The 18,077-nt window shown below is 48.1% G+C and overlaps 1 long non-coding RNA gene across 2 annotated transcripts in view; it reads right to left on the bottom strand.

The window, feature by feature from the left end:
* Positions 1 to 4,670: 4,670 nt before the first annotated feature.
* LOC127388680 (uncharacterized) overlaps positions 4,671 to 18,077 on the bottom strand; it is a 28,088-nt gene continuing 14,681 nt past the window's right edge. Inside the window, exons 3-4 of one of the 2 annotated variants that reach the window (XR_007890429.1) lie at positions 5,580 to 5,787; positions 4,671 to 5,142 (exon numbers count right to left, since the gene is read on the bottom strand). This is a non-coding gene — a long non-coding RNA (uncharacterized LOC127388680). Of the gene's footprint in view, positions 5,788 to 18,077 lie in introns of both variants that reach the window. The other variant, XR_007890428.1, reaches the window with a different exon arrangement.

Raw genomic sequence — 18,077 nt, 5'->3', positions numbered from 1 at the left:
GCTGGAGGCTGCACCCTGACAAAGGACACAGCAAGAGCTGTGAATATACCTTCCTCCTTCAGTAATCACACCAAGGGTACCCTGATATGTTTTCCACCCCAGCTTGTTGCCCACTAAATTACATCTTTACAACGCGCACGCTCTCCTTCCTCATTTCATCACTGACTAATTGAATCGTCTCCTTCAGTACATAAATTATGCAGCACCAGGGCTGGAGAAGCGGTAACCAGGAGATAACCAGACCCCCGGGGCACTGCAAGACATGAAGCACAGGGACATCCCCCCGAAAACCTGCCTTTGTGTCACCAAATCCTTTAAAACCATTTGTTCCCGAGAGAAAAAGGCTTTTAGGGTGGTAGTGACACTCCTGCTGAGGAACTGAGCAGTAATTCCAAGGAAGCCTGCCTTGCTGACCTCCATGCGTGTGGCAGGGGTGGCCCTCTCCATGCAGGCACCCCTATATTCCTGTGAAATCACCCCTGATCCAGCAGGATTTGCTCTCCAGCCAGGACGTTCAACCACTTCGTTCAACCTCGACGTGACGACCGAGCATCGGCTCACGCAGGCGCCGGACACGTTTCTCCTCGTGCAACTTGCTTCCTTAATTTTATAATTTTGCTCAGGGTTTCTGTCAGGAAACAAGAGGGCTTGTCCTCCACTAAAAACATCCCGGAGCATTTTCACCACGGGGAACAATTACCTCCTCAGAAGGATGTTTGGGTTGCGCCGAGTTCCGCCGGTATCTGATACGCCAGAAGGATTTCCAGCAATGAGCTGTAATTCATACTGAAAATGGGAGCCCTGATTAAAAAGGCAGGACTGGTGGTATAACTCTTATTAAAGCTGGTTAGCAATTCCCATCATAAAATCCTACCTTCAATCACTTTTAATAGGGCCAGACTAACCGCTGCGCTGAAATCCAAGCATCTGAAGTTCAGACCTGAGGTTAAATTGTGAACATTTCTTCCTTCGCTCCTTCTGCCGGGACCTGTCAGGCTGAAAACCAAAATGGTCACTTTGTCCGAGGTCTTCCCTCAAAACCCACCATGAAAAAACCCACTGAAAATCCCGTTTGCCCTGGGCAGGGGCTCACCAGGGCTTCACAGTGTGGTTCTCCAGCGGTTCCCGGCTCACCCAGCACCTCACCACCCCAGGCTGTGGGAGCTGGAGCCAGACCTGCACTTCCAGTTCCAGACTGCTCTGGACCATGCCAAGTCTGAAGGTAGGAAGGGCAAGCAGGGAACCTGTCCTTCCAGTCCTCTCAGGAAACATGGAGCAGGAAGCTCCTTGAGTAACTTGTGGTGAAGACAAGAACTGGATTGGGGACCAGTTAAGTTGGCAGGCACAAAGGCTCTGGAGAAAGACAGGTTCTCTGGGACGGTGAAAAGGAATGGGAGTTGGAATGGGAAGCTGGGTCTGCCTGGGGAAAGGTATAAAGCAAAGTCTGGAAGGCAGCCTGTTGGGAGAAGACTTGAAAACAGACTGGGAATGGGAGAAAATTGCCAGGAGAAGGATGTGCAGCCCAGGAGGACTGGGACAATCCAGACCAGTAGGTTGTCTGGTGAAGGGTTGAAGGAGGATTTGCTGGGCAAACAGGATCAGATGGGAGAGCGGGAGAGAGTGAGGGAGGAGGAGGTGTGACCCCAGGGCTGGATGTAGGATGCTGCAAGGGGCACAGGAAGAGGGAATTCCACTGGAGACTAGGATGCAGATGTGGAAATGACAGAGACTAAGGAAGGCAAGTGCAGGAAGGTGAGGATCTAGGAACAGGAACGAAAGCCACCTGGAAAACTGCCACATGTCTACTGGCAGCAAGTATCTGACATACCCTGAGGAGGTACCTTGTCCCCTGCCAGCACTGGACCTCACCCAAACTACTGCCCTCTCCACTCTGGGGAAGTCTCCACGTGGCTGCTGTTGGGGTCAACACGGGTCCAAGTGCTGGGGCTTTGTTGGGGTATCTCTAAGTGGCAGAGAAACAGACGTGCATGAAAACAACAGTAGCTGGGCTGCGAAATCAAACTCCCCCCGGTTATGAAATACCACATGAAAGGCTGCCCAGAGCTCCAGGATAAGCCTGGCTCAGACACTGACCCAAGGTCAGGGAACCAAGGTGAGGACCTAAGCAATTCCCACTGAATTTGCTGTCAAGATCAGATGTAGGTCTTGTAGGAACCTTGTGAGGAGCTGTGGGGACAGCAACCATGGTGCTGTGACTGCTGCTCCAGGAAGGGCTGCAGCCTCCAAACCCCTGGGATGCAGGGCAGAGACTTCAGAGCGATGCACTTGCTGTGCACTCCTCACCCCCAGGTGCCTGATGTGACATTCTGAAGGGTGATTTGCAGAACCAAGAGCACTTGCAGATCTAGCTGCAGCAAATGAGAATTTATTCAACTTCTGACTAAATTAGATGCTTTGCCGTGTTATATTTCTTGACAAAATCAGGCCACAAGTATTTCTAACTGGAAATCTAAAATGAAAAGGTGTTGTTTTTCACCATTCTCTCTGTGTGCCTAAGCTCCTCATCTGTAAAATAAGGACAACAGGGGTGAGAAAATGAATTGGAATTTGCAAAGCCCTTGGATACCATAGGGATGAGTACCATGGAAAAGTCCAGGAGAAGATGAATAAACCTGTCTTCAGAGCAACATCTGAACAGTGAATCATAGAACCATTCAGGCTGGAAAAGCACCCTGGGATCACCGACTCCAACCATCATCCCTACTCTACAAAGTTCTCCCCTAAACCATCTCCACCAACACCACATCCAAACACCCTTAGTGTGCAGTAAATAAAACATGGGCAACACAGTGAACAGTGAGGAGAAAAGACAGTGATTACTCAGTGAGCCTTGTCTGTGCTGTACAGTGAGGGAGGCCAGGAACCTGCTGCAAGACCAGTGTGTGATCTAATTACAATTAAATAGTCTATCATCATGCAAATGCACAAAGGGGACAAATTACATCTGCACAGGTCACCTCAATGTCAGCATTGCTCAACTTTTAAACTCTTGACTTAAAAAGCAAACACCTTTAGGCTGCAAATGTGTAACATACATAAATCATTCCCTCACCCTTTCATAGTTGGAGACAATGTGTTTCCCTCCTCTACCCGAGCCACTGCTGCCTGGCTGGGTGGAAAAAGTGTTTTTCTCCTCTTGGAAATATCTCAGCCTTCCAGCCAAGACTTAGGGCTGTCATTCACACACCAACACTGTGCAGTTTTAAATTCAAACTTTACCTTCTTTGGGAGTTTGTGTAGGATCACTGCAGACAGACAGTACTCTCCAGAGAGGGATGCAGGGGAGGACCTTTATTTCAGTGATTAAAATTTTACCTTTTGCTTCAAAGGTGCTTCAAATTTCAAACCAGCTGGCTGTTTTTTGGAGCAGAAGCCAGGAACAACAACAACTTCACAGATCTTTTGCAACTCCCCAGTGCTGAGGCCAGCTCTGAGCCTTCCTGACTGCTGCAAACATCTGGAGCCCCTGCAGAGCTGCTGGAAATGGCACAGGGTTATCTGTGCCCCACAAGAAGGGTGATGGAATCAGAACTCTCCTGTTCAGCAACACTCTGGTTGTGACCATTCTTCTGATCATGACATCCACTGCTCAGCAGGATGGGAGGTGACACTGAATCCTTACACCTGTTTATTTTTAGCTTGATTATTCTGTTATGGAGAATCCTCTAGCAGCTGGTTAGGGCAATTTTGGGATAAGAAAGGGCTGCAGCACAAATGAAGACCTGGCTCATTAAGTTTAAGACTTACAGCTGTGAGACACTTACCTTCTGTCTAACCTGCTGTGCTGCCTCCCTTGTATATGAGATACTGGCTGCATCCACAGACCCTCTGGCACCACTGACCTGTTTGGTTGTTCCTGGACAGGTCTCCATCCCAATTCCAGCACCACAATGCCCAGCAAGGAATGCTGTTTTTCATCATGTCATTGGGACTAGCTTTGCTTTGGGTTTTTTTTTCCCAATTTTTTGTATTTATTAGTCACAGATGTGGTTTTGCAAACTGCTCTGAGGTTGGAAGTCACCCTCCTGACTTAGCAGTGCACATCTGAGGTTAGTGGCTGTTTGCCAGGAACCCTCTAACCCCAGCACATATTTATGTCATTCCTGATGTCAACAGGCAGACAATTCCAACTCCTGGCCAGTCAGGGAGGGTCATAAACAGAGGCAGACCTTCCAATAACTAAGGTGAGTTCCCTGGGAAGTTTGAGAGGAAGATGGAGCTCCTTTGCTTGAGTCAGTGTTTAACAGAGGCTGAAGCAGGAGCAGAGCAGTTGGTGCAAAATGCTTTTAAGGGCTCCAGCTGCTGAGCAGAGGGAGCTGCTGAGGCCTAATCCCATGCTTGTTTATTTAGGGATTTCAGATGCAGACAGAGGGAACCTGGAATCTAAAATGCAGGGCTTAATCCAATCCATACTTTAAAGGAAAAGAAGAATTCATTTGTTATCAGAATGTGCATGAGGATGTGGGATGTGGCTGCCTGGGTGTTCAGAAGGAGAGAAATCCAGGCAGCCCCCAGGGGGAAAGCCTGATGTGGTTGCAGTCAATGGGATTTTCACCATCCATTTAACCAGAGTGAGATTTCACCTCTAGAATCCTGTCATGGGATGACACTGTGCCACAGGCTTCCAGAGTCTTCACACAGACCCTTAGTTTGGTATTTTTCTCTCTGTTTTGGTGGTTGTCATGTAGTCTTTGTTTGTAGGTGAGACCACTGCTTGAGACACACTGATAACTGAGTCTCCATTCTTCTTCCCCACTGGCAAGGCCATAATTTTTCCAGTGTCCTGCTTCTCACCAAAGTGCTGCAACTCCTCTTTGGGCTGAAAGACTTTCCAACACCCAGTCAGAGAAGAGACAGATGGTCCATGCCCCCTCGTGTGAACAGGACCAGCCTCCTCCACTGCTTAAAAACCACATAAGCCAGACAAGGATTCCAGGTGGTGTTTATCCCAAAGCATTTCCAACAATCCCACAAGAATGTTAATGATAGACACCAACAATCTTGTTCTCATTCATATAATGGGAATGCCTGAAGCTCTTACCTGAGATTGGGTCCTATTAGACAGATCTCACAATAAAAGCAAGTCCTTTCCCCAGAGAGGTTACAGTCTGGAAGGTTGGCCTGGCAGGAAGGAAAGCAGAACCACAAAAGGTGGTGTGAGTCACCAAAGGTGGTGCAGCAGCTCCACATTTCACATCTCCTGAGTCCCAGTGCCTCAGTGCTATGCAAACACTACCTCATTTTCTCCTGGTGCCTGTGCCAGCAAAGGGAAGTGGGACTGCAGCACTGAGAGCTATTCAGAGCAGAGAGGAAAAACTGGAGAGGAGAAAGGCTAAAAGCAAAAGGAAGAGAACTGGCACCTAGAACATAGGAACAGTAATTTGCTTCTGGGCTTGGGAAATCAATGGAACAAACTTAGACCAGCAACAGAAGATGGCTGGAAAATACAGAGTCCACTGCTCCTGGGGAGCTCCTGGGGTACTAATTAAACCTCCCCCTGCCCAGTGTGGGAAGTTCCTACCAGCAGCATCAGCCTCTCACTTTTTTTTTTTTCTTACCTGATGGCTACAGCTGATGTGTTGGGTCACACAGCTGGAATCCCTCCTTGTCCTCACTCTTTGCACGTGCCAGTTGCTCCCCATTTCCCTGCACACACACACAGCCCACACACTCCCCCTTCCAGCTGGCTCTGCAGCACCATCCTCTCCCTCCAGCTCTGGGCCCATCCACTGGGCAGGGGCCTGATCAAGCTGCTTTGGTGGAGCCCTGGAAGGAGAAAGGAAAAGCCAGGTTATCTGCCTGAGATCAAATGGATCAGCCAGAGTTAGATGAGCAAGTCTCATTCACAGAACTTCAGACTAAGATTCCAGTGCTGTGTCAATACCTACAGCTCCCATGTGTCATTTTTTGCAGTCAGGCATGGCTGGCATCTCACACTGCTGCCTGAGGTGTTTAAAACAATATACCACTACTGCTTGAGGTGTTTGCAACTCATAGAGAATGATTCCAAGAGCCCCTCTTTGAAAACAGTGGCTGAAGTATCCCCTGTTCTAAATCCCAGGAACTGGAGGCATGGAGAAGTTTTAGAACTTTGTGACAGAAGAGGAACAAAATTACTTTAGTCCATTAATTTAACAGTTAAAAACCAGTGTCACCCATCAGTACTTGAGGTAGTAAGACAGGGATGAGAACCTGCAGAAACAGGCAAGAATCCTGACATTGGACAATAGGCTGGGGAAGGGCTAGAGTCCTGCCTGCTGTGATGAGCAGCTGTCTTCTTCATACACTTCCCAAGCAGCCTTTAAAGTTCAGAGTTTTGGGTCTGCTTCCTCCTACTGGAATGCTCCTCAAAACCTCATCACCCTTTCAAATGCTAGGAAGGGATTTTCTATAAATATAATGGATTTTTCAGGGAAGAAATATTGGATTTCTTCATTTTTACAGTATCCTCTGAAAAAAAGGACAAGCTCAAACAGTTGTAAAATCAAACTTTTCAGAACAGATCTTCAGGTTCATGGAATCACAGAATCATGGAATCACAGAATCATGGAATCACAGAATCATGGAATGGTTTGGGTTGAAAGGGACCTTAAAGATCACCCAGATCCAACCTCCCCTGCATGGGCAGGGACACCTCCCACCAGACCAGGTTGCTCCAAGCCCCATCCAACCTGCCCTTCAACACTGCCAGGGATGGGGCAGCCACAGCTTCCCTGGGCAACCTGGGCCAGGCTCTCACCACCCTCACAGCAAAGAATTTCCTCCTCATGTCCAACCTAAATCTCCCTCTTCCAGTTTTCATCCATTCTCCCTTGTCCTCTCACTACAAGCCCTGGTCAAAAGTCCCTCAACCAGACACTTTGAAGACCCTACTGTGCACTTTTAGATGTAAATTCGTAAGTGCATAAAAGTGTGGAGACCAAGTTTGACTCTGTCTAGTAGGTTCAACATCTTGATTTCAATGCCATGAAGCAACTGACTTGGACAGTTCCCAGTCCCAAAGCACATAAGGTGCCACTGAAGGATGCCTGGAGTCCTGGAGGACTTGTCTTTGCCAGTGCTCTCCTTGCTAGGGAGAGAAACAAGCTTCTGCTCCCAGCAATTTCTAGTTTGAAAGCAGAGCTACACCTCAAATCATTCTGCATACATCTCATTTTTAAATCATTTCTAGTTTCTAGCAAATTTTAAGCACCTCCAAAACCAGGGCAAATTTGCCAACATTTCTCCCTACTTTTCAGCAGTCCAGCTTCTTGCCCCCACCAGTGCTGACTCAATCTTTCTCAGATGCAGGACTGAGCAATCTGGAGACACAAGGCCAGTTTAAAGAGAGCAGAAGATATTTAGTGTTGAGGAATGGTCCTACCCTGACAGCTCTAGCAGATAAAAGGTGGGCAGCCTTCAAACAGGGACAGTGTCTTCCTCCCTGAAGCTGTCAATCTGGCATTTTTCACACACATTCATTTTACTTTCTTTTCTTTTTGTTTTAACCATCCTGCAGGGGAACAGTTCTGGAAAAATACCACCATTCTGCCCCCTTCCCATGCTCCTCCCAAGGGATCAAAGGCAGGAGAGCAAACCATGCAGGTCCCATGGGCCATGAAATGTGGGTGTTCATGCCATGAACCCCTGGATCTTCCTGGCAGGCAGGCTGCACACGGAGCACACCAGGATCCACACATCTGCCATCATGATGCTGTTTTACCACATATTTGTATTTCCTTACTACCTGAATGGCAGCTTCAGAAATCAAATTACAGTCTGAGTGCTACAGGCTGCAGCCCCCTGACTGAGCCACTAAATCAGACTAATTGAAACAACAAATATGCCTGAAGAGCAGTTCCTTAAGAAAATGTTGCCCTTACAACACCCAGCTTTGACTTCTACGGTAACTTGACTGGACTTACTGACTGATTAGTATTTCTGCTACTGCATTTGAAGTTTATTGATTCTAAGAAATATGAAATGAGTTTGAAAGAGGTCAGAATGTGACTTGGTGTCCAAGCGAGACACACAGACATTCAGAAACAGTAAATGGAGCAGAGGGCACTGCAGGAAACCAATCCTTTGGTTCATACCAAGAGAGATCAGTGGCTTTAGAACATCATTGCCCACTGAGCAGCCCAGCCCAAGAAGAGGTGAAGGTGCTAACCCACCTTCTATGAACAGGTGCCACCACATTGTAAATGTTCCTCAGGCTGTTGCTCCACTTGCTCCAACCCCCACTAAGACACATTTTTTGGGAGATGCTCTTAGAAGGACCAAAGGTTGAAATGGCATCTCCTCCTGAAGTGTAGTGGGAGGGAAATGTGGGAGGAAAAGGCTCTTCTGCTATACAGGCAGTGGACACTGTGTGTGAAAGATGCTTTCATATTCCCAAAGGACTTGAGGTAAAAAAAGATCACTACCAAAAACTGGAGAGAATGTGGTTGTCTGGAACAAATTTACATTGCTAAAAATGGGGAACTGGTAGAGAAAGAGGTTAAGGCTTTTAGAAGTACCTTTCATTTCTGGAAGTACAGAAGCCTGTGGATTGAACCAGAAATCCATTTCCCAAATAGACTCTCATTCCGTGCTCAAAAACCTACAGGGCTGAGAAGAAACTGAGGTTTATGCCTGTATCATCTGGAAGGAACATTTACATTCTATGAAGAAAAGAAATGGCTTTTTTTGGATGTGAGCTCTCTGAAGCAGGTAACAAAAAAGACATATTTGACAGAGGAAGAAAAGCTTTCTCCCCAGTCTGATGTTTTCCTAGCCCCAAATGGCTGCAATCTGCCTCTGAAACCCTCCTTCAGCCTGATGCTTCCTCCATGATCTGTTAGTTTTGCCTCTCAAATGGGAGTCAGAAGGAGAGGCAGCTCTTTCCTTCAACCCTCCTTCCCACCCTTCAGCTCCCAGCCAGCTCTCTTCTGGGGTTGTCATCACAGGCTCTGCAGAGTCACTCCTTCCCACACTGCCAGGTCATTCCAGAAGCCCTGCTTTTGGAGAAGGCAGCACAGGGGAAGACAAGGAGCAGCAGCACTGACATGCTCCTGATGGCCACTGCTGCTGCTGCTGCTGCTAACAGGTATTCTCACTGAAGAGCAGAGCTCATGTGTCATGCTTAGCTCAAGAAGAAAGCTGTAAAAAAGCACCAGCAAAAGACAGCAGGAAGAAAATCCTTATATAATGCTCCTATTCTCTTTGTTTTGTTTTTAAAAAAAGTATTGCAGCCAGTTGCTGGGGGCTGCAGTAGCCCAGGGGACGTGGTGCCTGCAGGAGCCCCCTGGTGCTGTGCCCAGGCTGCTGCTGCAGCCACAACTCCCCACACTGAGTGAGGTGAACACCTCTCTGGGAGCAATTCCCAAGGCAGGAAGATGAAACAGTCAGTCTTGCTCCTGGCTGCAGTCACTCCTGATGCATGAGAGGCTGTAGTGATTTCAGCTGACACAGGTGAAATATGCCTACCATGCTAGAAGTGACAAATGTAAGAAATCTTGCACTTCACCTAAAAATGACAGGTATGATGGATGTAAAGAAGGACAAGGCACAGAAGCTCTGTGACTCTAACCTGAATAGCTTATTTGCAGTGTGGGAAGGCCAACTTCACCCAGGTAAGAGATCAGATCCTGCCTGGGTTTTGGAACAAACCCCTCAAAAGTAGATTTTTTCACTCACAATTACCATGGGCATCAATGAGTCCAGTACTGGATCTGCTGCACCACAGCAGCTGACATGGAGCCCACCTTTCAAATCGTGGGTCTAAGGTCAGGGAACCCATCTGTTATCACTGGAAGATCACCATGTCTATACTAAAGCCAACTGAGAGAAGAGAGCTCCAATCACCCAGAAGCCTGCAGCAGGAGGGAGTCGGGCAGAGATCTGCAGTGCTCAGAAGCAGTCTGAAAAAACCTCACCCAGAACAGTGGGGCTAGGAACAGAAACCAGTTCCCACCTTTGGGAGAAGATGGGATAACTCCAGGGATGATATCAAGAAGGTGTGAATGCCAGTGCCAGGGTCAGGGCAGACAAAACCCCCATCTGGGTCCTTCACCAGGTGGGGTGAGCAAACCACAGCCTGAAAGATAAATGGACATTAATTAATCTAAGTTGGGCACCAACTTCCACAGTGCTAGGAACTTAATTAGCCTCCCCAAAGAAGCTACACACAGACTCCTGAAATCAGGCAGCGAGTGGAACTGTGTTACCTCAGCACCAAGAGAGGGGATCATCCCCCTGGACAGAGGAACCCATTTCCATGGGGAAACAACTGACAGCAAAAGAGATGGTCTGAAAAACTAGCAGCATACACAGTTGTGCTGAAAAGCCTTGTTCACATTTGTAAAACACCTCCACACTGGTCCCTGAAGAAGAGAACAGGGGTTGGAAAAAACCCCACACAAATAAGGAAGCCTGCACAGGGTGCTGAGGAACAGCACAGAGCCCACCCATCCCAGAGCTCATCTCCTGCATCACATTTTTGCCTGGAGTGCAGCAGCACTAGAGGAAGGGGTGAAAAGAAGCACCACTAGAGGAAGGTGGGTCTGTGAGAGAGAAGAGGAAACGCAGAACAGACAGCAAGGGGACATTCAGGGCTCAGCAGAGAGAGGGGAAGAAACGCAACCCTGTGTGAGGACAGTTAAGCACAAATAAATATGTAAGAGAAGAACATTTTCTGTTTCTTGCAAGGAGTAAAGTTTGGGGGGAAATGACCTATGCCAAGTACTTTTCTCTGCTGGAGGCATCAGCAGGGTTCTGAGAGGCACGCTAGGAAAACAGACCATCCCTTTGTGCATCTTCAACAGCCCCTATGGGAGACATCATTTTCTCAGGCTGCTGTTTGGGTTGTGTTTGGCACTCGAACAGTTGCAGGGGCTTTGAAAGCCTAGGATCTTGTGTAGATGATGTTTTGTTCTGAGGGAAATGAGTATAAGCACATGACCAAGAGCTCTGAGCAGCTTGTGAAAGATCCAGACCAGCAGAGCTCAACCAACAGAACTCCTTTGTAATGGAAATGCCACACCTAGGCATGAAATTAGAAAAGCAACGTGTACAAGCAGATTGCAGTAAGATAGAAGTGATCCCCAGTGTTCCTGCCCCAGCAGAAAAGGATGCAGAGTTAAGATACCTTTGAGTAGTGAACTGTCTACCTGCCTCAGCCACCCAAGCAATCAATGCCAGATCTTTATGTGCCAGAGTGCTCAGCAGACCCAACACACAGATCTTCACAGGGGAACTGAAAGGAGGTAATTAATAGCCCCAGATACACAGAATGAAGTGCAAAACTGGACACAGATCTTTACAGACTGGTGCTGACTGAGCTGAATCCTCTCCTTGCACTCTCACTGCTGCTTACGACCCTAGTAAGGCACAAAGATTAATGCTTATACAAAAAGCATCTGCTTTCCACTTTTTGTAAAGCACTTGTAGGCTGTCTACTTGAACGTTTTGTCTGGTTTTGATTAGAGATTGTATTAGCCTTTGCTTACAGGATTAGCTGGGTGCAGCCCTGCTCTCCCCTTTCCCTTCCAGAGGAGCCTGAAGTGACATCTTTCTGTCCTTACTGCTACGATTGTGAGGAAGTGGTTTCAATAACAAGTCAGACTCTTTACCCTCCAAATTGACCAGATCTATTCCTGCCAGGGGGCTGCCCTGTTTGCAGTGCAGTTTGAAACCCTTTGCTGCCCTGAGCTCCAGAGGAGGGATGACTTATTCAGAGTTAACAAACCAATCACTGGGCAGGAGGGGGATGCTGAAAAGTCATGCAAATTCTCTTTGTTCCCAAGAGGCACAGGGTAAGTGGCCTCAGAGGAGCTTAAGGAGGAGTTTCAAGGCTATCCTTGAACATGGGATGCTTCCTGGGGCATCACAAATGCCAAAGACACTTCTTTATCTGTTTTACTAATTACCACTGCTGTGGTGTGCCAAGGTAGAGCCTCTGCCACGAAGGCAAGCACTTCAGGAAACTGAATACATGAAACAGCCCGAAAGAGTCAAGCTGCACAGGCCAGGTTGGTGTGTAAGGAGGGAGTCTCTGGAGAAGTTTACAGCAGGACAACACCTAGAGGGGCAGCACCTCCCTGTTTGTCTTAATTAGGCTTCTGTAATCATGGACTCATCATAGAGCAACAAGAAAAAGCTGGTTGCCTTTGGAGAAACACCTCTGAGAAGCAAAAGTGGGTAGTGTATATTTTCCATCAAGGCCTATATCATAGCAGGAAGGGAGCCCCAACCATCAGTACAAACCCACCAAAGTGAAGGGCAGTGTCCTAAGGTCATTTGGCCTTTTCTAGACAAGGTAAGGAGTGTGAATTTACTCTGGGGACTGGACTGCACACAGGGTCACACACAGGGGACCTACCAGCACTGTTGGGCAGGCCAGTGGAAGGACCTACTGGCCTCCTCCACCAGCCCTGCTCATTCTGACCCAAATGTTTTAAGGTTCTCCCACACAAAGTCTGGCCAGCAGGAAAGGTCTGTCTGGCAGGACATACCCCCAAGTGCCTTTGAGAAGACACAGGAAGAAGTGAAACACTGCAAATCCAGAGTCTGCAGTGCAGGGTTACACTCAGTAATCCCTCCTCAAGACCTAGGGGTGGAAGGTTTGAAAAGTTTTCATCTTATAACTAAAAGTAAGGTTGAAGAGGACACAAAATAACAGTCAGGCATATGCTTGAGAGAGGTAAATGTGGGGCTGGAGGGCTGCAGCTGCCCTGGGGCCCCTCACCCACACACAGGGCTGCCCGGGTGCACAGAAGCCTGGGGCTTCTCTGAGCTGCCTTTCTAGGTGGCAGCTAAAGATGATTAAAAACTTCCTGAGGACAACTACGAGACCCAGCCAACCTTCTACCCTTCAATAAGTGAAACAGTTCCTAGCACAGCTGGCTCTGTGAATTATTGCAGAGCACATAACAGTCCCTGTATTTGCCTCCACAACCACCGTGCTCCCCAGAACCAGTTCGTTCCTGTGCCCAGCGAAGCGCTCGGAGCCGCCTCAAGCATGAAAAGCACCACCTAAGAACACGTTTTATTCTCATAAATAAGGCAAGTTAGAGGCACTCTTGTCACCCATGATATGTTCTAATTGGTAAATGTTCTGACAGGCAAAATCCAGTTTTGTGCATGAAGCTGGAGGGTACCTGTGGGTGCGCCGGGTCTGCTGAGCGCGTCCTCTGCTCTGCTCCCAGCTCCCACAGCCCCTTCCCTCGGGCTGGGAAGCAGAACTCTGCTTGACCTGATTTTCAAGGGAGACATGAGCCCCCTGGCTAGTACCTGGCATTATCCTGCACCTCTCAAGTCTTTCCTGACCCATCACTCCCCCACAATCCCTTAGGTCACCACGGCAGTACAACCCTGGAGGACCAGAGCTGCATCCCTGCACCTCAGGTGGAGCAGGTGCCACCCTCTCCCCAGCTGCCAGCTCAGCTGGGACCTGCAGCACCCTCTGTTGTTCCCTGCCTGGAGTTCACCCAGCTCGCCCTCCCTACCAGGACTGCTCCTTCTCAAAGATGTTTATTTCCAAAATATTGGCTGTGAAACAGAGGGACACGGCAAGGTATTCAGCTGAGATAGCTGAAGTTCCTTCTCCCAGGAACAGAAAGCTTCTAGTGACCCAGAAATCCTGGAAAATAAATAATATTTGGAAGTGTCAGGTCATTCACCTACACACAAGTCTTCAGATCAGTGCTGTGCTTAAGGATGTTATCACAGGTCTTGAGGTTGGAGGGTAGCAGGCAGGACACTTTTTGCAAGCCCACAAGAAAATGTGGGGTTGTCCCAAGCCAGTGTGATATCCCAGAGGGACATCACAGTCAGCACTTTCACCACTGTAATTAGCAGCAACCAAGATAAATACATTAAATACTAATGGGAATATTGAGAAATGACAAAAACTAATACAGAAACCACAATGGTATGTGCTCACAGGCACATGCACGTGTGTGCAGTCTGTCCAATGGACTCATGTGATCATCGAGGTTCCTGGCTCACAACCTACATTCAATCCCTGAAACTTTCCACTGTCTCAAATTCTCTCTGTACAAAGAAAGTCTCATGGCCCATGTTAAAGCTCTAACAGCTTCGTTTTGGCTAGAAAGCACAGGACTTTTCAGGAGGTTTGAGCTCAGTTTCTCTTCTGACACAAACTGGCATGCAGGAAGTTCCACCTCAACATGAGGAAGAACTTTGTTTCTAGAAGGGTGACAGAGCCCTGGGACAGGCTGTCCAGAGAGGCTGTGAAGTCTCCTTCTCTGGAGCCATTCTAAATCCATCTGGATGTGTTCCTGTGGGATCTACTGTAGGTGATAATGCTCTCTGGCAGGGGGGTTGGACTGGATGATCTCCAGAGGCCCCTTCCAACCTCAACCATTCTATGAAAACTGCAGAGACTGGGTGATCACTCTAGGAGAGAAAACTGTGTCCCCTCATATGCTCTGTGCCCACAAACCTGCCTTCCAGACTCATGGTCTGTCATGCAGCCTTGAGTCCTGAAGACAAAAGCAACTGATGGGAAGAGTGAGCAGAAACCTCTGAAAACCCAAGTGCTCAAGGCTTCTACCCTATGGGACTGAGGAAGGGGGAAAGCACATGCCCTGGCACCTTCTCCAATGGCTGCATGCTGAGACCCTCATCCACTTCTTATTCCAGGAACTCAGGGGAGTCAGACCCTTGGGATTTCACTCACAATGAGCCTACTCAGAAATGATGGGCACGTTATGAGAGGTCACCAGGACCTGCAAGAACCTATGAGCTGCAACACAGGGCCCACTGGGGCAGCTGTGTGGAGGGTAACCATTTCTAGAGGAAGGACCTGGTAGGAGCAGTAACCATGGTGGGGCATGCAGGAGACCTTGCTGAGAGCTTTCACTTCAAGCGTGCACTAGAAGGACTTTTTGTATTTCTCACTCTGGTTCAATTTTCTTGGCTGCCCTCCACTCTGCCCACAAAGTGCTGCTGCAAAAGGAGGAAACTCTCATTTGCATGCAGAAGGATTGGGAGTTTTCCTCCATGCAATGATGAACTTTTCAATGGACATTTAATCCAACTGTCCCTTACTGTGTGGCCAGTGGCCTGTTTGTCCTCTCCACTGCTTTAGCTGAGCATGGATTCTGTGGAGAGATACAAGTGTTAGTAAGTAGGAAGAGGCCTAGCCTGGTGATGTGCTGACCCAGCTTTCTGATCAGATCTTTTCTGATGGGAGCAATTGAGAACCAAAGATGTTCCACCAAACCTGCTCATCCAATTACTGGAGCACTTTGAAAATGTTACATGGATCAGTCTAACACCTCCAGCTGCTCCCAGAACAGAATGTGAGTTTGCAGACACTGCATTTTTGGGCAGCATCAAGAACCAGACAGATTAGCTTTGTGGCTTTTGTTGGTTCTGACTTGCTTTTGACTACTTGCCTGCTCACTATGAACACCCCATGGTGCAGTTGTGTTTGACATCCCTAGAACAAACCCTGATTTATAGGGCCTCACACATCCCTCCTCCTTTGTGTGGCCTTGAGAACAGCATAACAGGCACACTAAAATAGAAGCCATTCAAATCAGTCACTACCAAAGGAGCAGACATCTTCAAAGAGCATTATCCTCATGAATTCATCCTTCCTGAATAATCAGGTGTTTTGTAATGAAATGTAGCTTTGGGGGTTTGGCAGAAGCAGACAAATACTTACTCCAGTGAGCAGACAAAAACAAAAAGGTGGACGAGTGACTGAGCCTCACAGAGTTACAGAATAAGAAAGAAAAGATCCAGAGAAAAATCAAACGTGCTACATTCATCACTCAATCATTCAGCTCCAAGTTCTGGAGCAGCTGTCCAGCAAAAGGAACTCAAGGTCCCCGTTCCATGGAGCACCTCAGAACATCTCTGATGAGCTGTGCTCCTTGTTATACCCATTGCCCAGAGGAAAATCCCCAGACCACTGTCACTGATGCTCACTAATTTGGGATCCATGCCATAGCATACTCTTCTTCCAAAGCGTGCCCATGGCTGATCACTCTGCTGGCTTTAGGAACGTGGTTCTTCTTTGGGAACACTACGATGATGTGCTGCACGTGCCAAACAGGCAGGGCTGGGTGGGGAAATGGCAGAAGAAGCAGGGAGGCTTCAGCTCAGAAATGATAGTACCTATTTTTGGCTCCCAAAGCCAAGCTGTGCTGCTTCCCACTCCATTCTGGTTTTCCAACACATATCACTCTAGATGTCACCAATCCCAGGCAGTCACGACAGTCTGGGGTGCTGGGCTTCAGCATCTTGGGGGAAGGAAGAGAAGCAGCAATTTTTTCTGAAGTCTGTGGCAGGAACAAAGTGTATCACAGAAATGGTCGTTTTGTTACAAAGATGTAGATGAGGTTCTTTTCCAGTCTGAACACATCATTACAACACAGGAGGTGACACGTACCTGGCCCTTCCCACCCTGACAAACCTCCCCCAGGATGCAGCAGGACATCTTCTCTGAAGCATCTTGTATGAAAACCTGTTGAGCAACCATGGGGATTTTTTAGGATCTGGTCAAGCATGTTGCAGGGCCAAACTCTCTCTTGCTCACTGCTCCCTGGGACACACAGAATATGATCTAATCAGAGGAAATTTATGCCCCCACTCTTTTACATAACTACAGGGTCTACTGGGGGTTACCCAGTATTTTCCCAGCACTCCAACTGCCACAGTCCCCACTTGTCTCCAGAGATCTGGCCTGCAAGCAGTTTTCCCCACATCTGCTTTGCAGCAAGAGCTCCCTGCAAGCTTGTAACCTGCAGCCAGTGTCAGAGGGAGGGCAGCTCAGCCCTCCCTCCACAGCCTCCCACTTATTCATGTACCAGACTCCTCAGCACAAGTCTCTGCTCACCTCACCTGCTGCAGGTGCCCCCAGGAGCCTGTCATTGCCTTCCCTCTCCATGGCTTAGCAGGGAGAGGAGACAGTCCAAATCCTCCTTGAAGCTCAACACTCAGCCTGGGCACCTCTCTCCATGGCTGCAGGGGCTCCCCACAGCCACACCATCCCTTGCACAAGCCTGTTCCTCACCTGGCACCATCCACCCAGTCCTGCTCATACAACTGTTCGTGGTGAGAGGAATCCAACTGGGAAACTTGTGTCCAGCTCCTCTGCTATCTGCACAGACAAGGAAGACAAGGAGGGGGTGAAGAAGAGCAGCTCACCTTGGCACTGCTGCAGCACACAGCCTGAGGTGGGCTGCTCTGCTGGGCAGCACCTCCTGCCACCAGAGCTGTGCCAGTGCTCCTCAGGAAAGCAGGGAACCAAACCAGGCTGGTAGGGCTGCAGCTCACCTCCCCTCAGGAGCATCTTTTCTTTCTTCAACTGCTCTTCTTCATTACACATCCTGCCACACACTGTGCCATCAAGTAATTAGAAACACATACATGACAGTTTCTCAAAATGCCAGAGCACTCATTTTTAGAAATGTAACAGTGAAAGAAAATGACACCAGTGAAAAAAGAAAGGGTTCACTGCATTTAAAAAGAAAAAAAGTAACATTCCTGGTCAAGGACCAAACCAATATGAATAATCACGATCAGTTTTTGCAGCCACATAATTCTTTTAATCTTTTTCTTTCCCAAACATCTGAAGAACATGCATGGACATCTGAATCCTTTGCACAAGAGTAGCTTAAAGTAGCCTGAAGAGAAAATATGCAGCCATGGACTGATCTGTAAAGACAGAGCGAGCTCAAACCTGAGTAACAGTCCCTGGCCTGGGACAGGGGCTGGCAGAGCTCACCTCCTCTCAGGACCAGCCCCATCCTTGGTTAACACCAACCATGCAGCCTGCAAGTGCTGCAAGTTCTTGCAGCCTGCAAGTTCTTTTAAGCAAAGGATGGCTGAAGGAGCAAAGCACCATTTTATTTAAGCACGGGGGAGTTTTGGTATCCACAGGAAAAAATCCTGGCACCAGGGTGTATTTTCAGCATCAGTGACTACACAGTGGTATAAAATGTCTGCCTTGCTTCTTTCCATTCCAGCCTGTGCCTTTGAAGTCACAGTAACAGCTTTTGGATTCAAATCCTCTGATGAGACTCCTTGATTTATTAGGTAAAACATCTGGAAAAAATGAA

Source organism: Apus apus, chromosome 10 (genome assembly GCF_020740795.1).
Source record: "Apus apus isolate bApuApu2 chromosome 10, bApuApu2.pri.cur, whole genome shotgun sequence".
Taxonomy (NCBI): Eukaryota; Metazoa; Chordata; class Aves; order Apodiformes; family Apodidae; genus Apus; species Apus apus.
Note: the sequence above shows the minus strand (reverse complement) of the source record. Positions and strands in the feature narration are given on the sequence as shown.